Source organism: Protopterus annectens, chromosome 10.part0, assembly GCF_019279795.1.
Source record: "Protopterus annectens isolate FY-2018-M chromosome 10.part0, PAN1.0, whole genome shotgun sequence".
NCBI lineage: Eukaryota > Metazoa > Chordata > Ceratodontiformes > Protopteridae > Protopterus > Protopterus annectens.
The window spans coordinates 1,505,963,310-1,505,988,595 of NC_056744.1; positions in this window are offsets into that span (position 1 = coordinate 1,505,963,310).

Sequence of the window (25,286 nt, forward strand, 5' to 3'; positions counted from 1 at the left end):
GCTATCACTAAAGTTTCTTGCAAAGCTGCTTACACTGTGTGCATGCGTGTGCACACGTGTGAGCGTGTGTAAACCCGTCTAAGCATGTGTGCGCGTGTGTGTGCCCGTGTAAGCCTGTGTAAGGCCGTCTAAGCTAGTATACATGAATGTGCACCTGCCTAAGCCTGTGTAAGCCCGTGTAAGCCTCTGTGCGCATGTGTGTGCATGTTTGCACTTGTTTGCATGGCGCTGCCTCCTGTGGAAACAGAAATGAGAAAAGGACGGAAAGGAAGTAGTAGGAAGTTAACCAAGGAGAACTAGCAGAGTTGCCAGGTGAAATCAATCAGAATCAGCCAATTACACAGGCAGTACACTAGCCCAGCCCAGCCCAGCATCTAAAACTCTGCAAACAACATTCCCCCAAGTTTTTCTCAGAAACACTGTAACACTGCAGTCAACAAAGAGAAGTGAAAACTTAAAAAGCTTAAACTGAGACATAAAAATGTTAGGGGCTGCCATTGCTGTTATAAGGCAACATGTGCAAGATGCTAAGGGTGGTACCACTGAGAATGCTGCTGAGCAACCCACAATGAGGAGACAGAGAAGAGTGTACAGACCCAGAGTAACCTACCAGGGGCTACATGAGCTGGAGATAGTGGAGCACTATAGAGTGGACAGAGAGCTCCTGCAGCAAATTGTTGAGCTGTGCAGGCCACGCCTCACACACAGAGCCAACAGAGGGGAACCCATCCCACTGGAAACCAAGGTATGTGTTGGCCTAAGAATACTAGCAACAGGTACCTTCCAGAGACCAACTGGTGATATGATGGGGATTTCACAGGTATCAACATCAAGGGTATTGCACCAGTTCCTGAATGCCATGTCAGCACATGTCAGTGATCATGTATATTTCCCCAATTTCCATGAGGTATTGGCCAGCAAAATGCGTCTCTTCCAGCAAATAGCGGAATACCCTGAGGTAGTGGGTGCAATTGACTGCACGCACATACACATCAAAGCACCAGTTGGTGAGCGGGGTAGGGCCTACATCAACCGCACAGGCTTCCACTCCATCAACTGCCAGGTCATGTGTGATGCCCAGGGCATAATACTGAATGTGTGTGCTGGCTGCCCTGGAAGCTACCACGATTCCCATATCTGGCATCTGTCGCAGCTGTACCAGACATTTGTAAATGGGGACATCCCTGACGGTCACCTAGTGGGGGATGCTGGATACGCACTGGAGCCGTGGCTGATGACACCCATCAGAAATGCACACACACCTGAACAAGAACTCCATAATGAGGCACACGCACAAACATGAAATGTAATTGAGCGCATGTTTGGGATGCTCAAGTCACGGTTCCAGTACCTGGACACATCTGGTGGAGCCTTGCAGTACTCACCAACTACATGTACCCAAATTGTCATGGTATGTGCCTTGCTACACAATCTGATCCTGTGAAAACAGCTGCAGCCAGAACAGCATGGGGCAGGGCCAAACAGCCCCCCACCATTGCCAAGGCCTGCACAGGCACAGCGTGACTCGGAGGAACAACCTGAGCCTGCCCCAGTAGGCAGAAGGAGGTGTGCCCAGTATGCCTTGTCCTTGGCGAAGGGGCAACGCATAGCACATACACTGGCTCAGTAGTAACCCTGGAAATGATACCTCTCACTGACTTGCACATAAAATAAAAGGGATGCCCAACTTGACACTACCTGTTTCTAAACATGTATAGGAAGTGTAGTATGTGCATCCAACATAGGCAGCCCGGCAGCACCACCTGAGGCATGATTGCCATATTTTACGCTATATAAAGCAGTGCTAAGCAGCTTTTATCAATATCTAGTATATGTAGACAAAATTGCTCGTGCAATGTTGGCCAAGGTCGGCCAAAGCTGAGCAAAGTCAGTTAAACATGCTCATATCTGCTTTACTGTACCTTAATCAGTCTGGTCTGGCCAGCATGAAAATAAAAAGCAGTAACAGGGCTTGAACCCAGGATGCTGTGCTCTATAGTCACAGCACTGAACCACTAAGCCATGATAGCTTTACAGTAGTACAGACACAGCAGGACAATTGTACACTAATGCAAACACAAAGCAATGCTGTATCATGGCCCTAATGAGGCAAATGGGTAACCTCACCCACATGCCTATGCAGACAGAAAACATCAGGCCAGGCGTTGTGATGTAGGTTGTGTAGGCTATGAAGTCGCAAGCTAATATATGTGGCAATGGACGCTAAGACCTGTAGTATACTAGTATGCCTCAAGCCAGTATGATAGGCAACAGTACATATTATAATGGCGTCCTGTACATAGCAGTGCAGGCACAGCAAATGTGTATAAGTGTCAGGTAAAACCCACATCTAATGTACACCCACAATAACAATCCGGTGTACCAACGGTTAGAAATGTACAAAGAATAGCTGTCCCCCCCTGTATGTAGAAATGTTGATAGGTCTTTGCAAAGTGTCTCATGGAAGGCCTGCAGGCACAGCATGATCCCTGTTGATCTATGACACAAAGGTGAGCCCTGCTGTAAAAATACACCTTGATTTACCATACACATATGGCATAAATGTGTATACTGTGCGTGCTCACATACTCCAACAAATGTAGTGGATTTCAATCTGCATCACACAGAAAGGCCATACTGGGCATGCTCACACACTTAGGCTAAATACGGATGTGATGATAAAAGATCTATGGACAAACGTGAATAGTCATCTCTACTTCTAGAAACACATTCACAAAGTTGTCTGAAAATCCTGCTATGTGTACACACAAACTGCCAAGGTCTGTGCATGTAGGTCAAAGGAGGTTGCCACTACAGTCATCAGACCTGTCAGAGACTACCACAACACACTTGCGAGGAATCTGACTAGGCACATTCATCAACTAGAAAGAACAATGAAGAACCTTAACAAGAGGATTACTGGCCTCAAATAGTTGCCCCATGCAACAAGAATGACTGTAACCCAAGCTGTACTCAGTGGCATACTATCTACGCAGCAGATCTCTGCCCAACAGGCAGGTCCATGTCATGGTTACACTCAGATCTGTTATGAGTTACAGCTCAATGGCACTAAATGTACAGAAACAAATGATATTGGCAACATCCTGGCAGATAGGATCAGTGTTAACTTTATTCCCCTCTCACCCAGGAAAGAGCACATGTCTATAATGGAAGACTGCAAAGTTGCTGTCATCACGGCTGCACAGGTAAAAAACACTCTCCGAAGCCAGTATCACAGCAGCCATGGGACTAGATAACTTCCCAGGCTGTGTAGTATCTACTTCCCTGAAGTAAACATTAACATGGAGGTTCTGTGGCTACTGACATTTCCACAGGACTGCAAACTAGGAGCCATCATTGTAAATACTAAAGATGTGGACATACTACAAAAGGGCCTCAGTGAGACAGATGGCTGTTGTCCAAGCCATGGGCTGTAGCTCAATGCTAAAAGGTGCATTATCATCACCTTTGTTAAAATCTCTGTAGCCAAGAACTACAACATAGGTGGTAGTATACCTCACACTTTAAGTGTGACAAGAGACCCTGGATCACTGGTGGACAGTGGATACATCTGTGATAAGCACATTCCCACAGTAGGCAGGAAACCCTCTTATGTGGCACACCTCATCACAAAATGTGTCTCATGCAGAATAAAAGAGGACATTGTTCCCCTCTACTCACCACTCACTAGAACTATAAAAGAGTACAACGCCACTGTTGCTATGTACCTCACATACAACTACAACAACTGGAAAGCCAGCAACAATACCTCACAAAGAGCATTAGTGGCCTGAAATACATGCCATACACAGACTATCGCAAAATGCTCCATCTGTACTCCCTTGCATATTGCCTAATCAGAGGTGTTCACTGCGTAACATCCAAAGCTATGTCAAACATGCAGCTGTTGGATATGATCCACGTAAAACACTCACAATCAACCTGACTTTTGGACCCAAGACCACGAGTGAAATACAAAAGGAAGTGGTGTAGCCATTTACCTTATGGATATCCACACCTCCACGTTACTGCCACAGCATGAGGCCTTGGAGACCATGCAAGTGCAACTAACATTGGGCAAAGCAGCCCATCAGATTGTAGCACAACACACCAAACAGCCAGTACTTCTCCAGTATTCTCCTTTATTGTTCACGATCTGGTACCTCGGCAGTTCGCCTTCAAGGATCACAACTCACTGCAACACAGCAGTGGCATTATATATCATTAAATCTCAAACAATTAATCAATTAATCAATTTAATTCTTAAATTAAAAAAAAGAGAACATTTGTATACTTTTCTATAGTTTTTAAAGTGATCTCAACGGGACTGACACATTATATTATTAGAGTGTAAATAAATAAACACAGAATAAATAATAATAAATATGTTTTACAAGAATATACAAATACTTTATAAATATTGTCACAATAAATAAATGCACATTTCACTATAAATATAACATAAATATAATACCTATTTTAACAAAGTTAATATCATTGACCATTATATGGTAATTAATTAAATACCCAATTCTTGATTTAAACCATTGGGTTTTAGAGTATTGAATTTCAGTATCATCCTTGTCTCCAATTCTAGTAATTTACTAGATACATTATCTCCCCTACAGATAAAAGGTTTGGCCAAGACACTAAATTTTAAACTATCAGATCGACCATCGTGTGCTTCTATGAAATGTTTAGCAACAGGACTAAATGAATTTAAATTCCTGATGTCCTTCAAATGTTCCAAAATTCTAATTCTCACCATCCTCTTGGTTTGTCCTATATACCAAATATTGCTACATGAGCAAGTTAATGTATACACAACACCTGTAGATTTACAATTAAAATAGTGCTTGGGGGTATGGGTAATATGGTTAATAGACCTCACATTAGTCACTCTATTACATATGCTGCAGGATCCACATTTGAAAGTCCCCACCTTGACAGAATAACATCTCTCTTGAGTTAACAGATTATTATTTAATAATTCCTTCAAATTTTTTCCTTTTTTATATGAAAAAGTTATATTGTATGGAAAAAGTTCACCTATAGATTCATCCTCACTAACCAAATACCACAATTTTTTAATCAAAAATATAAATTTTTTAGAAAAAGCTGTGTATTTGGTTACAAAAAATATTTTTTCTACATTTCTTTCCATTTTTTCCATTCTTATTGGGTGCTGAGCATCCGCTCCCAACCATATGGACCTCTTTTTTACTACACTATCCATACATTTTAATAAGTATTTTTTATCATACCCTCTTTCCAACAATCTCAAATAAACTTTTTTTAATTCATATTCAGCCTCATCATCTATACTAGTATGCTCATAAATTCTTTTAAATTCTCCATATGGCAATGCTTTTAACAAATGTGGAGGATGCATACTGGTAGCATGCAATAACATATTTACAGATGTACTTTTTCTAAAAGGTCTGAATTCAATAACATTTTCTTGTCCAAATAATGTTACATCCAAAAAATTTATTTAATTTCTGTTAACCTCATAAGAAAAACGGAGATTATGTTCATTATTATTCAACATCTCAAAAAAATCAAAAAATTCCAACAAATCTCCTTTACATATAAAAATTAAATCATCAATAAAACGTTTATACAAGACTACCTTTTGCTTGAAAAAATTTGTGGGATAAATGAACTTTTTTTCAAATGAATCCATATAAATCACAGCATAAGAGGGGGCATAAGCTGCACCCATCGCAGTTCCCTTAACTTGTAAAAAGAACTCTTTATTAAACATGAAATAGTTATGGGTCAAACAAAATTCTAATAAACTGATCAAAACCTGGTTCTGGGTCCTTCACCTAACATGTTTAATACTGACTCAAGCCCCCATTTGATGTTAATATTCGTATATAAAGACTTAACGTCAATAGTCACCCAATAGTAATCACTATTCCAACCAATTTTTGATATTTCATTAATAAGTTCTTGTGTGTTACAAATATGAGCACTAATCCTGTTAAGATGAAATTTTAACTGAAAATCCAAAAAAGATGTTAACATTTTCCAAGTAGGAGCCTACCCCAGATACTATAGGCCTACCAGGGGGCTCCACTACATCCTTATGGATTTTAGGCAATGCGTAAAAAATGGGTGTAGTGGGTGCTTTAATAAACATTTTCTTAACATCAGCTTGTGAGAAGAACCCCAACCGTTCACCCCTTTCCAAAAAAAATAATAACTCATCATTATAAGATTTTAAGGAGTCACTATCCAGCTTCTTATATTCTTCACAGTTCAAAAGTAATCTGTTGGCCATCTTACAATAATCTGGTTTAGCCATAATAACCCAATTACCCCCTTTATCAGCACATTTAAATATGTATTCATTTTTTAATTTTTTAAGATCTTTCAAAGCCAACCATTCATCTCTATTTAAATTAAATTGCTTTTTTTCTTTACAAAATTCCGTAAAGGACATCTCTATTTCCTTAAAAAGCACTTTCTGAAAGGTAGAAATGGCTGGTACAGAAATTAATGGTGTGAAATTACTATTAACATTCTTAAATTTCGGCATCATTAACTTGCCATAGCCAGTTAAATAATTAACATTTGAATTAATATTGGTATTAGTGTGTATTTGTTCATCATCACATTCATCAGGACAAACATTAAATTCATCACATTCATAATTATAAATTGATAAGTTCATTAAACTTTCATCAAAATCAATATTACAGAAAGATTCACTGTGAGTTTCATTATGAACTGAATCAGAAACATTTGAATTCACAAACCTTTCAAAATACACACTAAGTAAAAGTTTCCGAATGAATAATTTCACTTCAAAATAAATATCAGCTAGTGAAGGAAAAATCGTCGGAACAAATTTACTCCCCTTACACAATACATTTAACATTTCATTGCTCAAGCTTAATTTAGATAAATTGATGCAGTCCAACTATGATACATAGTTAATAGTTCTACTAGACACTGCAACTTTGCTCAAACCTTCATTTAAAGTGGTTCCACCCCTTTCTGCCGTTTCTTCCATTTCTTCCCTTGCTGAAATTCTCATTTTGAAAATTCACATTACTGGAAGTGGAATTCGAAGCTTCAGTGGAGGTTTCCCTATCAGGAACCCGATTAGTAGTAGCAGCTCTGGCAAAAGAAACATTTTTAACAGCTACATTACGTTCCGTTGAAGAAAAAGAAGAGGCAGACATGTCTCTTCGTTTGGAGTTACTGTTCCAACTCCTCCCCCTAGATCTATTACGTACTGGTTCACGTTGCCAGCTGAAAAGGATACCCGTCTCATAGTCTCTTAAATCACGGACAAGTTTATTTCATTTTCTTTGCACAATATCATTCTCTAATTTGTTAATTCTGTCATTAATACTGATCATTTGAGCCCTATAGTTCATTTCAGCTACAAGTTCATTCTGCAATGTAGAAATCTCATTTTTTAACTTTTCATGAGATTTCTTATTACGTTTAATTAATATACGAAGCCAGCCAGTAGTGCAGGAAAGAGAGGTTTGCTTCCACTCCTCGAGCAAATCAGATTCATCATCAGAGAAGGGTGCAGCTGGTAACTTATCTACACGTAGCCCCCGAGGAGTGATATTTAAGCTCAAATATTTCTCCAACAGTCTCGTATCAAAATACAAGGCGATTTCTTTAGCCATTAGTTTGTTCAGCAAAGCAAAACGACCATCAGCATCAATGTCTCCCCCAAAATTCCAGGGATCCATATTGGTATACCTTTTGTCACGCTCAGCCACCATATCCACGAATAGCAGAGCATCAGGTGAAAGACTCCGCTCAGAGCTTTCATTACGTGACATGGATGAAAATTCCAAATATATCAAACAAAATCAATCAGTCTCAAGAAAGTAACCACTGGAGAAAAGTATGGCTTGGACACGAAATAACTCAAAACACAGTAAAAAGATAAAGCACAACACACCAAACAGCCAGTACTTCTCCAGTATTCTCCTTTATTGTTCACGATCTGGTACCTCGGCAGTTCGCCTTCAAGGATCACAACTCACTGCAACACAGCAGTGGCATTATATATCATTAAATCTCAAACAATTAATCAATTAATCAATTTAATTCTTAAATTCAAAAAAAGGAGAAAATTTGTATACTTTTCTATAGTTTTTAAAGTGATCTCAACGGGACTGACACATTATATTATTAGAGTGTAAATAAATAAACACAGAATAAATAATAATAAATATGTTTTACAAGAATATACAAATACTTTATAAATATAGTCACAATAAATAAATGCACATTTCACTATAAATATAACATAAATATAATACCTATTTTAACAAAGTTAATATCATTGACCAGTATATGGTAATTAATTAATTAAATACCCAATTCTTGATTTAAACCATTGGGTTTTAGAGTACTGAATTTCAGTATCATCCTTGTCTCCAATTCTAGTAATTTACTAGATACATAATCTCCCCTACAAATAAAAGGTTTGGCCAAGACACTAAATATTAAACTATCAGATCGACCATCGTGTGCTTCTATGAAATGTTTAGCAACAGGATTAAATGAATTTAAATTCCTGATGTCCTTCAAATGTTCCAAAATTCTAATTCTCACCATCCTCTTGGTTTGTCCTATATACCAAATATAGCTACATGAGCAAGTTAATGTATACACAACTCCTGTAGATTTACAATTAAAATAGTGCTTGGGGGTATGGGTAATATGGTTAATAGACCTCACATTAGTCACTCTATTACATATGCTGCAGGATCCACATTTGAAAGTCCCCACCTTGACAGAATAACATCTCTCTTGAGTTAACAGATTATTATTTGTTATTATTATTTGTAATTAAAATTTGAAGGAATTATTAAATAATAATCTGTTAACTCAAGAGAGATGTTATTCTGTCCAGGTGGGGACTTTCAAATGTGGATCCTGCAGCATATGTAATAGAGTGACTAATGTGAGGTCTATTAACCATATTACCCATACCCCCAAGCACTATTTTAATTGTAAATCTACAGGTGTTGTGTATACATTAACTTGCTCATGTAGCAATATTTGGTATATAGGACAAACCAAGAGGATGGTGAGAATTAGAATTTTGGAACATTTGAAGGACATCAGGAATGTAAATTCATTTAGTCCTGTTGCTAAACATTTCATAGAAGCACACAATGGTCGATCTGATAGTTTAAAATTTAGTGTCTTGGCCAAACCTTTTATTTGTAGGGGAGATAATGTATCTAGTAAATTACTAGAATTGGAGACAAGGATGATACTGAAATTCAATACTCTAAAACCCAATGGTTTAAATCAAGAATTGGGTATTTAATTAATTAATTACCATATACTGGTCAATGATATTAACTTTGTTAAAATAGGTATTATATTTATGTTATATTTATAGTGAAATGTGCATTTATTTATTGTGACAATATTTATATAGTATTTGTATATTCTTGTAAAACATATTTATTATAATTTATTCTGTGTTTATTTATTTACACTCTAATAATATAATGTGTCAGTCCCGTTGAGATCACTTTAAAAACTATAGAAAAGTATACAAATTTTCTCCTTTTTTGAATTTAAGAATTAAATTGATTAATTGATTAATTGTTTGAGATTTAATGATATATAATGCCACTGCTGTGTTGCAGTGAGTTGTGATCCTTGAAGGCGAACTGCCGAGGTACCAGATCGTGAACAATAAAGGAGAATACTGGAGAAGTACAGGCTGTTTGGTGTGTTGTGCTTTATCTTTTTACTGTGTTTTGAGTTAGCCCATCAGTTTGTAGCCTGCTACCGATCATGTACCTTGTCTCAGTAACCTCACTCAGTATTCTGGAGAACAATGGCAAATATAAAGGTCCTATCAAACACCATTATATGAGAAGATTACAACTACCCAAACAATGAGTGGGTGAATTACTCGTATACAATATCCTTTGCCCAATGTGTCCTAGAGTTAAGAAACTCTAACACCCTGGAACAGCTGGTCAGCACGCCCACTAGAGGTGACAACATACTGGACATGATCATCACCAACATGGGGTGCCAGTGTTCCACAACAGAGATAAACCCCTCGCTGGTAATATCAGATCATTAAGTAATCACACTGGACATCCACATCCCGCCCCCACACCCAGTCAATGAAACCACCGTGAAGACATTTTCAAAAGGAAACAGCACACTTCCCAAGACCAAAGTGGAATGTCCCAAAGCCCTCTTGCTATAGGATAATGGTATACAATCTGCCAAATCATTTACAAGTGCATCCTATGAGCATCTACAGGGATGCATGGCTCGAGACATCACAAATAAAAGCAAGATGCACTCCTCCAAAAATAAGAAAACAATCTGGCGGTCGTTGCCCATAAATAAGCTATACAACAGAAGGAGGAAACTAACACCTGATAGAGCCAATTTCACTAAAGGAAAGGCATCACTGATCATTATTAGGAAGAAACAATGACCACTCATAAAATAATCCAAGGCCAGTTTTTAAAGACAACTAGCCAAGGAATGTAAGAATAACAACCACAAAGCCTTCGGTAGCTATATCAGACATGTAGGTATCAACTTCCAAATATGCTGTCAGCTACTGAAAAAAGTAATGACATACACCAAACCAACTTTCATTGCCCACACCCAGGGGGACAAGTGCAGTGTAAACCCCCCATCACCCCCAAAAGGGCCTGTGTCTATCACAGAAGGATGCAGAGACACAGACGTCACAGACATGCATGTAAAGACAGCCCTCACCAAAGCTAAGAACATAGCATCAATGTGACTGTAAGTTGTCCCAGGCTGCGTCTTACACTAGGCCCACAAGAAACTATACCCTCACCTACATTCACTGCCCAGACTCAAGCGTATCACAGGCTATGTACCCAAAGAATGGCATACACTAACAGTCATCTAGCTCCACAAAGGGTGTGCCAAAACAGAACCTGGAAGCCATTGCCCAACATGTGTACTCAGCCTTGTCTACAGAGCTATTGAGCAAATCGTCATGGAACCCATACACTGAGACACTGGAGATCTCCAGACACTGGACTCTACAAAACTTCGCCTTGTTAGGGCATAGCCTGGCTCCCAAACCTAGTTGACTTTTTTAAAACAGTTACCATGAACATAGATGGAGGTGAAAGTAGTCCACACAGCCCACCTGGACCTCACTAAGGGCTTACCACACCATTCCCACTCCATCATCATGGACAAGTGTACCAGCTTGAACATGAACAGCTATGTCACAGGATGGGTGGCCAAGTGGCTCACAGATCAAACACACATGTTCATAATTGCAGGTGCCATGTCCAACTCTAAGCCAGTCACACATGGCATCACACAGATCTTGGTCCTGGGACCCCACCTGTTCAGTCTGTACTGCTCAGAGGTACAGGCAAGCATGGCAGGTGTAAGGCTGAACAGATTTGCAGATGACTGGAAACTGTGGTCCATAATTGACTGTACAGCTGACACAGACATCCTCCAAAAGTGCTTACAGAGACAGATACCTGGTGTCAAAACAATGCCTTCAAGCTGAATGGCAAAGAATGCAAAGTCATCCCCTTTGGGTAATACAAAGTGCATACAAATTACCACATAGGTGGTAATCCAGCATGTATGGAGAAAGTAATTATGGCCCTGGGAACATAGGTAGATAGTAAACTCACCTTTGATGATCACATGGCCAAAGTGTTTAGACATTTGTTCAATGTAGGCCAATTAATGTCACCTAATGTAACACACTTCATATAGTCTGATGATGTCACCATCCTACAAATATACCTGTGGAAACCACCCCCCCCCGCAGTAATATGTATAGTGTATCGTGTTAATGCGTACTCCTCTAGTATCATGAAGCAGCTAGGTAGGGGTTTGAATCCTGCACTGGGCAGCTGTTTGTGTATGTTCCCCTTGGGAAGGCACAACCCTCTAGGAGAGTAGTGAAACACCTCAAAAGTGGTAATCTAACCTTTGTCAACTATGATGATGTCAGCATCCTACCAGTATACCTGTGGAAAATAAAGCTCCCATTAATCTGTATAGCGTGTTGTGTTAATGTGTACTTCTCTAATATTATGAAGTAGTTAGATAGGGGTTTGAATCCTGCATTGGGCAACTGTTCGTTCCCCTTAGGAAGGAACAGCCTTTTAGGAGAGTAGTGAAACACCTCAAAAGTGGTAATCTAACCTTTGTCAGCTCTGATGATGTCAGCATCCTACAAGTATACCTGTGGAAAATAAAACTCCCACTAATCTGTATAGAGCGCTATGTTAATGCATACTCCTCTAGTATCATAAAGTAATTAGGTAAGGGTTTGAATTTCTGCACTGTGTTTGTGTGTATTCCCTTTGGGAAGGAACAACCTTTTAGGAGAGTAGTGAAACATCTCAAAAGTGGTAATCTAACCTTTGTCAACTCTGATGACGCCAGCATCCTACTAGTATGTTGTTGTGTCTTTCGACTTTTCCTAGTTAGGGGTCGCCACAGCGGAACTCCGGTCCGCTAATGATTGGTAGTTGATTTTGATGTGCCGAGTTGCCAGCCCTGATGCACAACCTTCAACGAAGGTACGCCCATTCACGCATGTCTCCATGTAGAAGACGCTCTAGCTGAGAATTGAACTGGACAGCGTCTTACTGTGAGTACTAGTATACCTGTGGAAAATAAAACTCCCACTACTCTGTATAGCGTGTCGTGTTAAAGCATACTCATCTAGTGTCATGAAGTAGTTAAGTAGGGATTTGAATCCTACGCTGGGGGTTTGTGTGTGTTTTCCTTGGGAAGGAACAACCTTTTAGGAGAGTAGTGAAACACCTCAAAAGTGGTAATGTAACCTTTGTCAAGTCTGATGATGTCAGCATCCTACAAATATACCTGTGGAAAAAGAGCACTCCCAGTAAACCATATAGCGTGTCATATTGAGTGCTCCTCTAGTATCATGAAGTAGTTAGGTAGGGGCTTGAATCCTGCACTGGGCAACTGTGTGTGTGTGTGTGTGTGTGTGTGTGTGTGTTTCCCTTGGGAAGGAACAACCTTTTAGGAGAGTAGTGAAACACCTCAAAAGTGGTAATCTAACCTTTGTCAAGTCTGATGATGTCACCATCCTACAAATAAACCTGTGGAAAAAAGAACTGACAGAAATGTGCATAGCGCATTGTGTTAATGCGTGCTCCTTCTAGTATCATGAAGTAGTTAGGTAGGGGATTGAATCCTGCACTTGGCGAGTTTGTGACCCTGTTAGTCAATGTGCTGTGGGTTTTGCTTTTACCACTGTATGACATATCAGTATGCATTGCACATGTGAGCTAGCTGTGTGTCAAATACATATCTGTACATGTTACCTCAATGATTGCATGTGTGGGAACCCTGTTTTGTCCAAGAACACAGATGTCATCCTTGCCAGACTGTGCTGCTGCTTCCCAAACCTTAGGTCACATCTGTATGCTTGTGACAAGGGCAGCCACTGCAGTGATCCCTGGCCTAGATCATCTGTGTCACACAAAGTCATTATGATTCCTATTGGAATGTGTGAGTGAGGGTCTATGGCTGAGGTATATGTCAGACCTGTTCAAATGCAGCAAAGTCTGTCCATGATGACTATTCATAGGTGTAGAACAAACTGTGGATATGCATGCAGACTCCTTATTGCTTATGTGATTCACCAAGGGATTCCAGAATACCTTTGGAAATGTGATTAACAAAGGAGAGATGACATAACACTTGGTTGCATGTACACATTGGTACCTGTTCATCATGCTGGTGGCTACTACCTATGTGGTACTGTGGGGATAATATGTTCCTTATAGGTGGATGACAATGCTTATTTTGGCTTATAGCTTTACAGCATGGATTTGACAACAGGCATCTGTCTGTATGATACCCTTGTGGAGTATGTGTGTGTCATCTGGAGAATGCATTATAGGCCACAGTATGCATTACCAGACGTGGACGGACATATCCCTACTTTGATTGCTTGTACCTAAGAGAGCTATATGGCAAACAGGAGTGGTCTCAGTAATGGGTGCAGGTGAATACCAGTGGTTACTGGCATTGTATAGTACCTGAAGGATCCAAATGTTGCTGTGTGTCCTACATCTGTGTGTCAGTTGTCAAGACATCATCTAACGATTGGTTATGGTTAGGCTGTTGAAGTGATGTATGCCACCAGAATTCAAAACAATGACTGATAGTAACAGTATCACCCACAGCACAGTGTCAAACCATGTCATACACACATGTGTAGTCAGGTTCCAGAATGTGTGTAGTACAATGCATACTGGCCACCAAAAAAAAACTATGGAGTGTTACTGTGTAATACAGAGCATGTCACCCTGGCCATGTGTCCACTATGCATGTACATGCAGACAGTGCACCTCCACCATGTTCACAACTGTACACCTGCAAATCTGTGCTACACACATCCCACACATACTGTCCACTCTCTAACACATGCTGCCAATACTGCACACATCAGCCAAGTGGCACGTGGCTGGACAATACGCAATTGGAACTGACACTGGTGTAAACAACACTACAATGACAATCATAGCTTTAATGAATCATGCCTGCTCAGCTACATCTTCAAGCATATCATTATATTCTACAGCTGACAACATGCTAACATTGCAATACTGCTATATAGACACCATGTGCATCAGCACCATGGTAGCCTGTTCCTGCATCAATGTTACAGATGACAGGAGGTGGCACAGGTCTCATCATATGCACAGGATGTGTTGTTGGTTCACCAGAGGCCTACAGTGAGCCATCCAATTGACATGTATGTGTGTGTGTGTGTGTGTGTGTGTGTGTGTGTGTGTGTGTGTGTGTGTGTGTGTGTGTGTGTGTGTGTGTGTGTGCGTGTGTGTGTGTGTGTGTGTGTGTGTGTGTGTGTGTGTGTGTGTGTGTGTGTGTGTGCGAATATGTGAGGGGCAAGAATACTGGAATGGGCCAATGTTGTTGTAATGTGTGTGGGTATGTGTTAGCCCTAGGTGTCCGGAGTATGTGTGTGTGTCTGCATGCACACTGTTCCATCATGTGGCTGCCATATACGGGTATCTGTGGGACAGCCACAGACTGTACCTGCGAGGCTTTATAGATCACCGTCTCTGGCCATGATTATGGTACCTGTGCCTGGCAGGGGTGCTACTGACACTATCAGGTACTAAGCCAGACTGGGTACTATCCCCAGAGGTGGATGGATGCACACTGGGCACAGGTCCCTGCTGGGACTGTCCAGAGCCACGTGCATGTGGTCTTCTAGGACATTCTATGGACAGCCCACCCCAACATTGCTGGGGCTGGTACTGTCACTACGGGAGCAGCTGTGGCTTGAGGGACGTCCACGGCGACTGCCAGCTGCTGATGTTGCTGGCATACATCCACGTCGACATCTCAACTGTCCTGCACTGTCCTGACACATGGACATGACATTGCGGAGGATATCTAATGTCTCTCTCCAACGTCTGTCAGTGACCTTGGTGTAATGCCGGATGGCACCTGCTAGGTCATGGATACTGCCAATGACAGCGGTGTTATGGGCCCTCTGTGCCCTTAGTCCCTGTCTGGTGTACCGTTCCATATGTGCCTGTACCTCCATGACAGCCTGGATCATGCATGCCGTTGTCAGACCTGTGGCACATCTGCCAGTGGCATGATGAGCAGCAGTGCTCCTACGAGAACCCCTGGACATCTGCCTATGTGGTACCCTTCCAGACATCTGGGTATGGCTGCTGTGTTGGGATGCATGTGCCATGGATACCACACTGTCCTGGCCAATGCCAACAGTATGCTTTCCCTCAGCTGTGGGCATTGGTGATGGATGTATTGGCAGTATGACTGCATGCATGGATGGGGTGGACAGCTGTCTACTGTCAATTGGTGGCCCAATGACAGACCCTGGCAAACACGCTTGTGCCTCAACACACCTATCTTCATTATCACTATGTGGCTCAGTGACATCAGTTTCCCTGCTGCAGTGAACCAGCCTTAACACAGCACCTGTGGGAGGGAGACAGGAAACACACTTTATGACCTGTACATGATGTCAGCACACATGCACACATGCACACATGGACACATGAACTCATGCACACATGAACACACGAACACATGCACACATGAACACATGCACACATGCACACAAATACACTCCTCACTACAGCAGATACCCACACACACCACCAGCAATCCAAAACATACTTAATAGTGGTTGAAGGTGGGTTACAGTATCACAAGGCAAACTGTCATATCACACATGTTAGCATGCAGAAAGTTTGTTGCTCAGGACCATGCAGTGCGAGTGTAGACAGCCTGTGTTAATAACAGTATACATGGCTTTGATGCATGTGTGCTGTTGTTCAGTGATTGGCCTCACAGCCACTCATTACATGGGTTTGTAAGGTACCCAATAGGGAGCATTGACTAATATGAATGTGTTACGTGTTGAAGAGTGTCACACAACCCAATGATAGGCCTCTACCCCTCAGGTATATTATGTGTGCTGTGTGGATGACATGTGGGATACTAAAGTGTGACCTTACAGCGGGTGTCTGGATATGCTATGTGTAGCATGTTAAAGTGTACTGCGTATGACAAAGTTGTGTAAATTGTATACATGTGTATCAACTATGCCTATCCAATGTCCAGTACGGTGTTGCCACAATTGTGTGTGTTGCTCTGTGAATTGCATTTGATTGAGGCAGCTACTGTCATTACTGAGATGTGTATAGTCTCACAGCAAACATGCACAGCATGTATTATGCGTAGGTGTGTTACATGTACATGGCCTACACCTCACCTATGACATGCACATTTCATTAGCAATATTAAAATTATAACACACTCACCAGCATCAACCGGCTGCCTTGCTGTCACACCAAAGGGACCTACAAGAATATGAGACAGTTTGTCAGTGGCCACAACTGTGCAATTGCTACTGTGAGTTTGCTAAACAACAGTAGTACAACAGTCGACAGTCACAGGCGTACAGATTATATTCCAAATATCAGTATTGCACAACACTATGCAGCACAACTGCTAAACACACAGAACACATGTCACATATGCATAATCTACCAATACAGATAACAGTAGTCTACAGATAGGTCATGTTACCTGCACTCTCCATGTCAACATGCTGGGTGGCTCCGGCCTCCATGATGACACATGTCAGTTGCTGTTCCTGTGGTTGGCCAGGAGCCACCATGCTTAGGAGCAGCTCCTCCACACTGGTGAGGGGGTGATGAATGGCAACCCCACCACCTGTGGCAAGCTATTGTCAATGGATATCAGCAGCACACCGCCAGACATGTCTAATTAAATCACTGCAGTGATGGCGTATCTGCTCATATGTCTGGTTATGCATGCCTATGTCATTTACCCGGTGAACGAGATCTTGCCACAGTGCAGTCCGCTCATGCTGGTCCTGGATGGTTCTAGAGAACAGCAGGGTGTAGTACTGCAACATGCTGTTGTGTATTTCCGCCTCCTCTGCAGCTGTATTACACGGGTTTCTTTGGTGGGACATACCCCTGGAAGACATTTAAACAAGATGTGTGAGCAAGTCATGTGGTACACTTAACATCCTAAAGTACAGATATCAATTACCTGCCATATTTCACATCCAATTGGTTGTCAGAGGATAGACATGTTCAATACCACATATTAGTGCACAGGCCACAACTGGCTGACAGTGCCTGCCATGCTGTATATATCAAACCATGTTCTGCACAGCAGCAAAGAGAAGCCAGTATGTAAGACTATACACCAGTACATGGCACACTGTATGTGACACAATGCACTACCTAGCCACAGGAGGTATATATCAAGCTAATGCATAAAGAAAGATGTCATCCATTGCAATGAATGTAAAGTACAATTACAGTATTACCAGTATACCACAGTAGTCTTTGATGCCAAACCCCTGCCTAACATATGTGCACAGTTGTTGATATAGGTGGCATACTGCTGTACTAGACTATACATGTTGCTAGATACACATGTATACCCTGTAACACAGATATGATTAAGGGCATGGTACAGGCATAATTACACACACATCAGACATACATACAACACACAAATGTATGCCAACCCAGATGAGCTTTACCTGTGTACCATACAGTACTGTGTGTCACTACTTACAAAACCTTATGCCTGAGGTATGTAATCTGTGAGGACTACAGGGAACACACAAAATAGTGTTTCCAAGCAATGTGAACATACACCATACTGTACTGTTTAGGCCTACAGCTTCAGGTAGTACTACAGTTCATATGGGAGTTGGATTCACCAGCAGTACCACTCACTAAGCATACATGTATTGCTTTAGCCTACAATGGGACACCACAGTCGACAACAAGGGACTACATCACACCGTATGCCATACTACTTTTTCTGCCTAGCAATAGCATACACATCTTTTGCTGGGATCACAGCTAGGACACAAACTACCATGACAGAAACAATTTCACACTAAGCTATCACACCTTTACAGACCTTGCACACATTCACCAACACATTCACCATCACACTCAGTCAACCTCACATAGCAATTATTGCACTAAGTACATGTGTGTGTGCATTGTGTCATGGGTAGGTAATACGCTTTTGGCCCTAGGGCCTACAGCAGCCTAGCCATACGCTAGCCTGGCCTTTGACACATGTAATTTAATTTCACTTGCCCCTGTCAACCAGAGCCGCAGAGGTGATTCCCGGGGTATATTTCCTATCTCCCAATCATCAGGAGTATTTATGACAACTGCTAATGAGGAGCTTTATTTGCTATTGATAGGTGGTTTGTTCCAGAGTATAGCATGTCTCTGAGTTAGGACTCTATCCCTCCAGCATGTGCTCTTTAGTGAGCTGACAAGGTTTAGGGCCCTAGAGCGTATTTCTGGGAGGGATTGTAATATGTTTACATGGAGGATGTCCAACAGCAATGGGTGTGACATAGCTCTGTATGTTAGGCAGAGGACACCTCTGGGTAGGCGGTATGCAACAGAGTGTAGCTGTGGTTTTGTGAGTCGGTCTGCATAGGGCATCTGTTTGAGGCCGGTATTACTCTTTGTGAGGTATGTCTGTGGCCTTTCCAGTTGCTGTAGTTGTCATGTGAGGTACATACCACATGTGGCATTGTACTCTCTAATGGGTTTTAAGTGTGGTGAGTAGAGGGGAACACTGACCTATATTTCCCTAGATGACACACCTTTTGTGATGACGTGTACCACATAGACAGAGTACATGACTAGTGTGGCACTGTGATTATCAAAGGGGAGGCTATTATCCACCTGTGTCCCATGTTCCCTTATCACACCTTTGGTGTTAGGTAGACTACCACCTATGTGGTAGTTAATGGGTACAGTGTTCTGGCAAGATGGGATGGCACTGCAGTGTCAACACTGAGCCTCAGTCCATACCTTGGTCGCCAGGCACCTGTCGCAGTAAGTATGCCCCATGTCTCTCTCCCTCTCTCTCTCTCTCTAGATATATATATATATATATATATATATATATATATATATATATATATATATATAAACATAAACATCCATTACTGTACATATAGATGTACATATAGGCACATATACAGTCCACTATTCATGGTGGGAATATCAATTATGCGACAGTTGTGAGATATACAGTTATGTAATAATATTGCACAGTGTTGTGCAGACTGCATTGACGGTGTCCTCAGCACATGTAGCTTTAGCAGGCCTCACTGGCTGCAACACTGCAAAACTGACAAAGCATACCCACAGCGTTTAACCACCACATGTCATATACCAGCACTGCATGCTGTTTTCTTTGCCACACACTACAACCTACATAGAAATATGCACATAACAACCTTCAACAACGTATATATATATATATATATATATATATATATATATATATATATATATATATATATATTTATAGACACCCTTCACAAACGGTTGAAGTATGTCCCTTGCCCTATGCACATGTACAGATACATTTAGATACGTACTGCTGCCACATATGGATGATTCACAGCATGTAGAGTACTCTTCAAAAACAATCTACTACATGCCAGCAAATACATATGTGTTACATACCTTTCCTTTGTATTGCTCTGTTCCGTCTGTTTTTAAAGGAAATATTTTTTTTTAATTTTTTTCTGTTTATTTATTTATTTATTTTGTGTGTTTTCTCTGTCTGTTGCTGTTGCTCTTTCTTTTTCTGTGTCTCTCTGTTTCTGTCTCTTTGTCTGTCTCTGTCTCTGTCTCTGTCTCACTCTTGCTCTCTCTCTCTCTCTCTCTTGCTGCAATGAGATTATTGCATGTGTGGACAGCAAGTACAGCCTTATTGGTGCCCACCATTTACTAATTGCATGCAGCCTGCTGTGTGGTAATTGCAGTACTCACTGTCATAGCAGCCCACTGCTATAAAATGCTAAGTTAGGTAGGCGTAGCCCTTTCAGCTTTCCAAAGTGGGGCCCATGCTTGTTTGCTGTGGACACCGTTGTGTCATTCAGAAGGTTGGTATACTTCTTATATCAGAAGCTAGAGTTGTAGCCAGTGATTTGCACGTTGTACTCAAACCTGAATGTTGCTGCTTCTAGTACACACTTGTCAGTGTAGAATTTTGCTCACCCCTCCAAATGCTTACACAAGATACATGGGAGTATGTACTTTCTTTTCTAATTAGACAATTAACCGCCATACAAAAGTAGTTATTGCAATGTATTCTTCTGGCACATGAACTGTTTGTGAACTATACTGTAAATATTAATTAAAGAAAAATGAACACCAATGAAACACTAAAACCGGAATGTAGCACAGGACACCAAAAGCAGATTAACGTACTTTAATAAGAGCGTTTTCGCCACTGTTAAACAGTAGCTTCCTCAGACAATAAAAATAAGGCACCAAAGTGCTTTATAACAGTTAAAACACAGTCTAATGACATCATTTCCTCTACAGGTGAGGCTCATGTTCATCATTTAGTTAAACAAACGCCCGGATACAAGTAAAGTAGATATTTCACCTGGTATTGTCATCCTAAAAGGCTAAAACATAACTAAACATAACAAGAGCACAATCCCAATCCTGCAAACCCCATTATACTGAATATAAACAATTTTTATGTCTGTTGTAAAAAATGCATGAATAAAATAAGTAATAAAATATACTCAAAAAACCTTGCTAAAAAATAGCAACATGGTATCAATATGCCCACCATGTCCAAAGGAGTATAAATGTAAAATTTTAAGCATTAGCAAGCTGGTAAATTATTAAGCTGGTAAATTATTTGTCGATGCAGCAAAAGCAAGCAACCAAAATGCAATATATCAAATAACTTGCGACCATCACAGTCAAGGTCTAAGATAACTTTTGTGTTTTAGTATTACAGAAATGTTACATGCCTCATTTAAGCCTGGTGGAGCAAAGGCATTAAGAAGCAATTGCCATTCCAGCTCTTTTATTTCCAACAGTAAAGGTTGGGGTCCTCCTCTTATTCCTAAGATTACCATATCAATTCCCATGAAGCAAAAGCTGTGCCCAGGATTTTCCATAACATGCTTTGACAGGGCATTATCAGGTTTCTGCTTTTTTATGGCATAATTATGTTGGTAAATCCTGTCCCGTAATCTACGGTCAGTCTTACCAACATAATATGCCTTACAGCAGTTGCAAAGGGCAATGTACACCACAGACCTAGTCTCACAGGAAATTCTATATTTGATGAAATATTTTACATCTTTAATGGTAAAAGAGTTCCCTGCCTTTATTAATCTACATTGGTTGCATATGCCACAGGTAAAGGTACCAGTTTGTCTGGATACTATATTTTGTGTATCCCAAGTTTGCAATAAATCTTTGAGGTTTTTGCCCCTTTTATATACAAATAAAGGGTAAGTACCCAACGCCTCAAGCAAATATGTATTATTTAAAATGAACTGCCAATTCTTTCTAATAATGGAACACACTGTACTAGCATGATTACCATATGTAAAGATGAACCTGGCCACCTGATCATTAAAATTTTGTAAAGAGTCATCAACATTACAGGAAGGGACACCAATTGGTGAAACGTCAGTAGATAAGTCAACCAAGTCAAAAATCTGTGGGGTGTTCAAATTACCTCCCTCAAGGAGGGGTTTATAAAACCCTGAAGCCCTTTTCATGGAGACTTCGTCAATCAGGCTATCAATCAATTCACACGGGTATCCCCTATTTAAGAACATATTCTTGAGGGTGGAACACTCCTCATCAAAGGCCTTAGATGTATTACACATGCGAGTGGCCCTAACAAGTTGGCCCTTAACAATCGATCTTTTTTGTTATACATATTTGCTTGAGGCGTTGGGTACTTACCCTTTATTTGTATATAAAAGGGGCAAAAACCTCAAAGATTTATTGCAAACTTGGGATACACAAAATATAGTATCCAGACAAACTGGTACCTTTACCTGTGGCATATGCAACCAATAGGTTCATAGGTTCATAGGTTCATACTAGGCTATCTGCCCGAGGGCATTTATAAGCCTAGCCCATTGTTTTGTGGCTTACGCCACCCCTTTAGTATGGGGAACTATACCCATTATTTTGCTGTGCCTCTGTCGAGCAGTGACACTGAGGTAATTCCTGGGGTATATCTGCGATCTCCCATCCATTGGTCAAGATTTCTCTTGAACAAGGCCAGCGAGGTGCTCTGCCTCACATGTACCGGGATTTTGTTCCACAGCATAGGAGTCTTTGGGTGATGAATCTATCTCCAGCACGTATTAATAGCCGTGTCGAGGTTTAAGTCTCCCCTTGTGGCTCTGATGGATCTAGATTTTTGAGGTGAAGCATATTCATCAAATCTGGGTTTGACATGGCCTTGTATGTTAGGCAAAGGTCACCTCTGAGCAAGCGTGTGTTTACTGAATAGAGCTGGATTTCTTTCAGTCGGGCAGCATAGGACAGATTTTTGAGACCCTTTATCCTTTTGGTGAGGAACTTTGTGGCCTCCAGCTGCTGCAAGTGTCGGGTCAGATACATTCGAATGGGGCATTGTACTCAATCATTGGTCTGATGAGTGATGAGTAAAGGGAGACTATGACCTCCCTTGATCTAGATGAGAATCCCTTCATGATAAGGTGGGCAATGTAGAAGGACTTCCTAACTACTTTAGCTACATGGGTGTCGAATGACAGACTACTATCAACCTGGGTCCCTAGGTCCCTGATAACTTCTTCTGTGCTCAGTGGATTGCCACCTATTTGGTAGCTAGGGTAACCTTGTTTTTCCCGAAGGGTATGACTATGCATTTTTGGCATTTAACTTTAGGCCGTGGCTCTGGCACCAGTTATCCGTTCTGTGAGACCCTTCTGAAGGATATCTGTGTCAGATGTGTTTTCTACTATGGCAGTTTGCAGTCATCTGCAAACTTTGTCAGCCATAACCCTCCTGTGTTTGCTTGTACTGGAAAAGTAGATGCCAAACAAGAGTGGCCCAGGACTGAGCCCTGTGGGACACCACTTGTGACAGGCTTTGAGTCTGACATGGCGCCAGCAACTCTGACCCTGTGGGTTCTGTCACTCAGCCAGTTTGCAACCCATCTTGTGATGTATGGGTTAACATTTAAGCTGATGAGTTTTTCAATGATACCAGTGGGGTATTGTATCAAGGCCTTAGCCAGATCGAGGTAGGCTGTATGGACTGCCTTTCCCTCATCAATGGCTTTGGTGACTGTTTCAAAAAGTCAACCAAGTTTAAAAGGCATGATCTGCCTTTGACAAAGCCAAACTGGGTTGGATCCAAAGTCTGCAAATTCCTATGTCTTTATTTATGAGATCCATTATGATCCTCTCCATGGCTTTGCAGATAAGGCTTGTCAAGCTAATGGGCGGTAATTTCCAGGGTCTGTGGAGGCACCGCCTTTGTGAAGTGGGACCACAGTTGCAGGCCCCCCCCTGGCACGTATCCAGAGGTAAGACTTTGATTAAACAGCTGTCCTAGCTGTGGGTTTAATTCCTCATTGAGTTCGTGGAGCACACAGCCGGGGACACCATCGGGTCCCATGGATGCTGTGTTTTTGCTTTGGAGAGCAGTTCTCACTGGGCGCTGGAGATGTTTGGGGGCTGCACTCATTTGGTATAGATATCTCTCCTTTGGGGAGGGGGAGAAGTTTGCACTGAACCTGTCAGCCAGTATGTTGGCAATGTCTGTAGGATCAGTAATCTTCACATCATTTTGAACTAGTTCTGAGCATATCTGGGAGTTTCCTCCTAGGTTTCTAACATAGCTAAAGAAGGCCTTATGATTGTCTTTTGAGTCTTTAGCTATTTTTCTCTCGAAATTTGCTTTGGATGATTTTATGAGAGCTCTTAGTTTTTACTTATAGTGATCAAGGGTGTCTTACCTTTTAAGGATTTTGCTCTATCTTGTAGTAGCTTCCTCCTTTGTTGTAGAGTTTGTTTATGGCTGGGGTCCACCAGACTGGACTACAAAGAGTCTTTGTTTTGCTTGGGATTGCCTTATCCATGCAGTCCTGCAGGTGCTGGTAGAAGGCGTTTGTAAGTGATTCAGCGGCTTGAGTATTGTTTCCCGCTCCCCGGCCTCGGGGCCTGAAAGGAGACCACACTAGTCTTTAGAAGTGTGAAGTCGGCTTTTGAGAAGTTCTTTACTGTGGTCTTTTATTTCAGGTGGGGTGGGATGAGGACCCCAGCGAGATTAGTTTGTGATCTGATCTCACCAGTGAGGGTATACTTCGTGTTGAACATTGTGCTCCCATGTTCGTGATGATGAGATCAAGTATGTTATCTCCTCTTGTGGGATGGTAACTAGTTGTTCCATGGCATTTGAGTTTATGAATTCCAGGAACTTTTGGGCTAGGGTGTTTGGGCTTGAGTAGTGTTCCCAGTCTATATTAGGGTAATTGAAGTCACCTAGTATGATGGTGTTTGGTGATACATTTATCCCTCTAGTGTTTTCAGGAAGGCCATGTGAGTTTCCTGAGTTTGTGAGGGTGGCCTGTAACATGCTACAATTTGCAGAGCAGTCTTGCCTATGGTTAATTGCACCTGGATGGTCTCCGATGCCGTTGCCACCAGTCTTGAGGTGTGGGTGTCCTTGATGAATATGGATACCCCTCCTTTCTTGGTATTGTCCGGATTTTGGGGCCCGCGCATGATATGAGGTAAAACCTGATAGCTGGGGTGCTCTCAGGAGCCTTGAACCAGGTTTCTGTCACAGCACAGACATCGATGTTCTCCATACTGAGGAGGGCCTCGAGTGCATTTTGAGATTTAGACTTCTGGCATTGAGCAG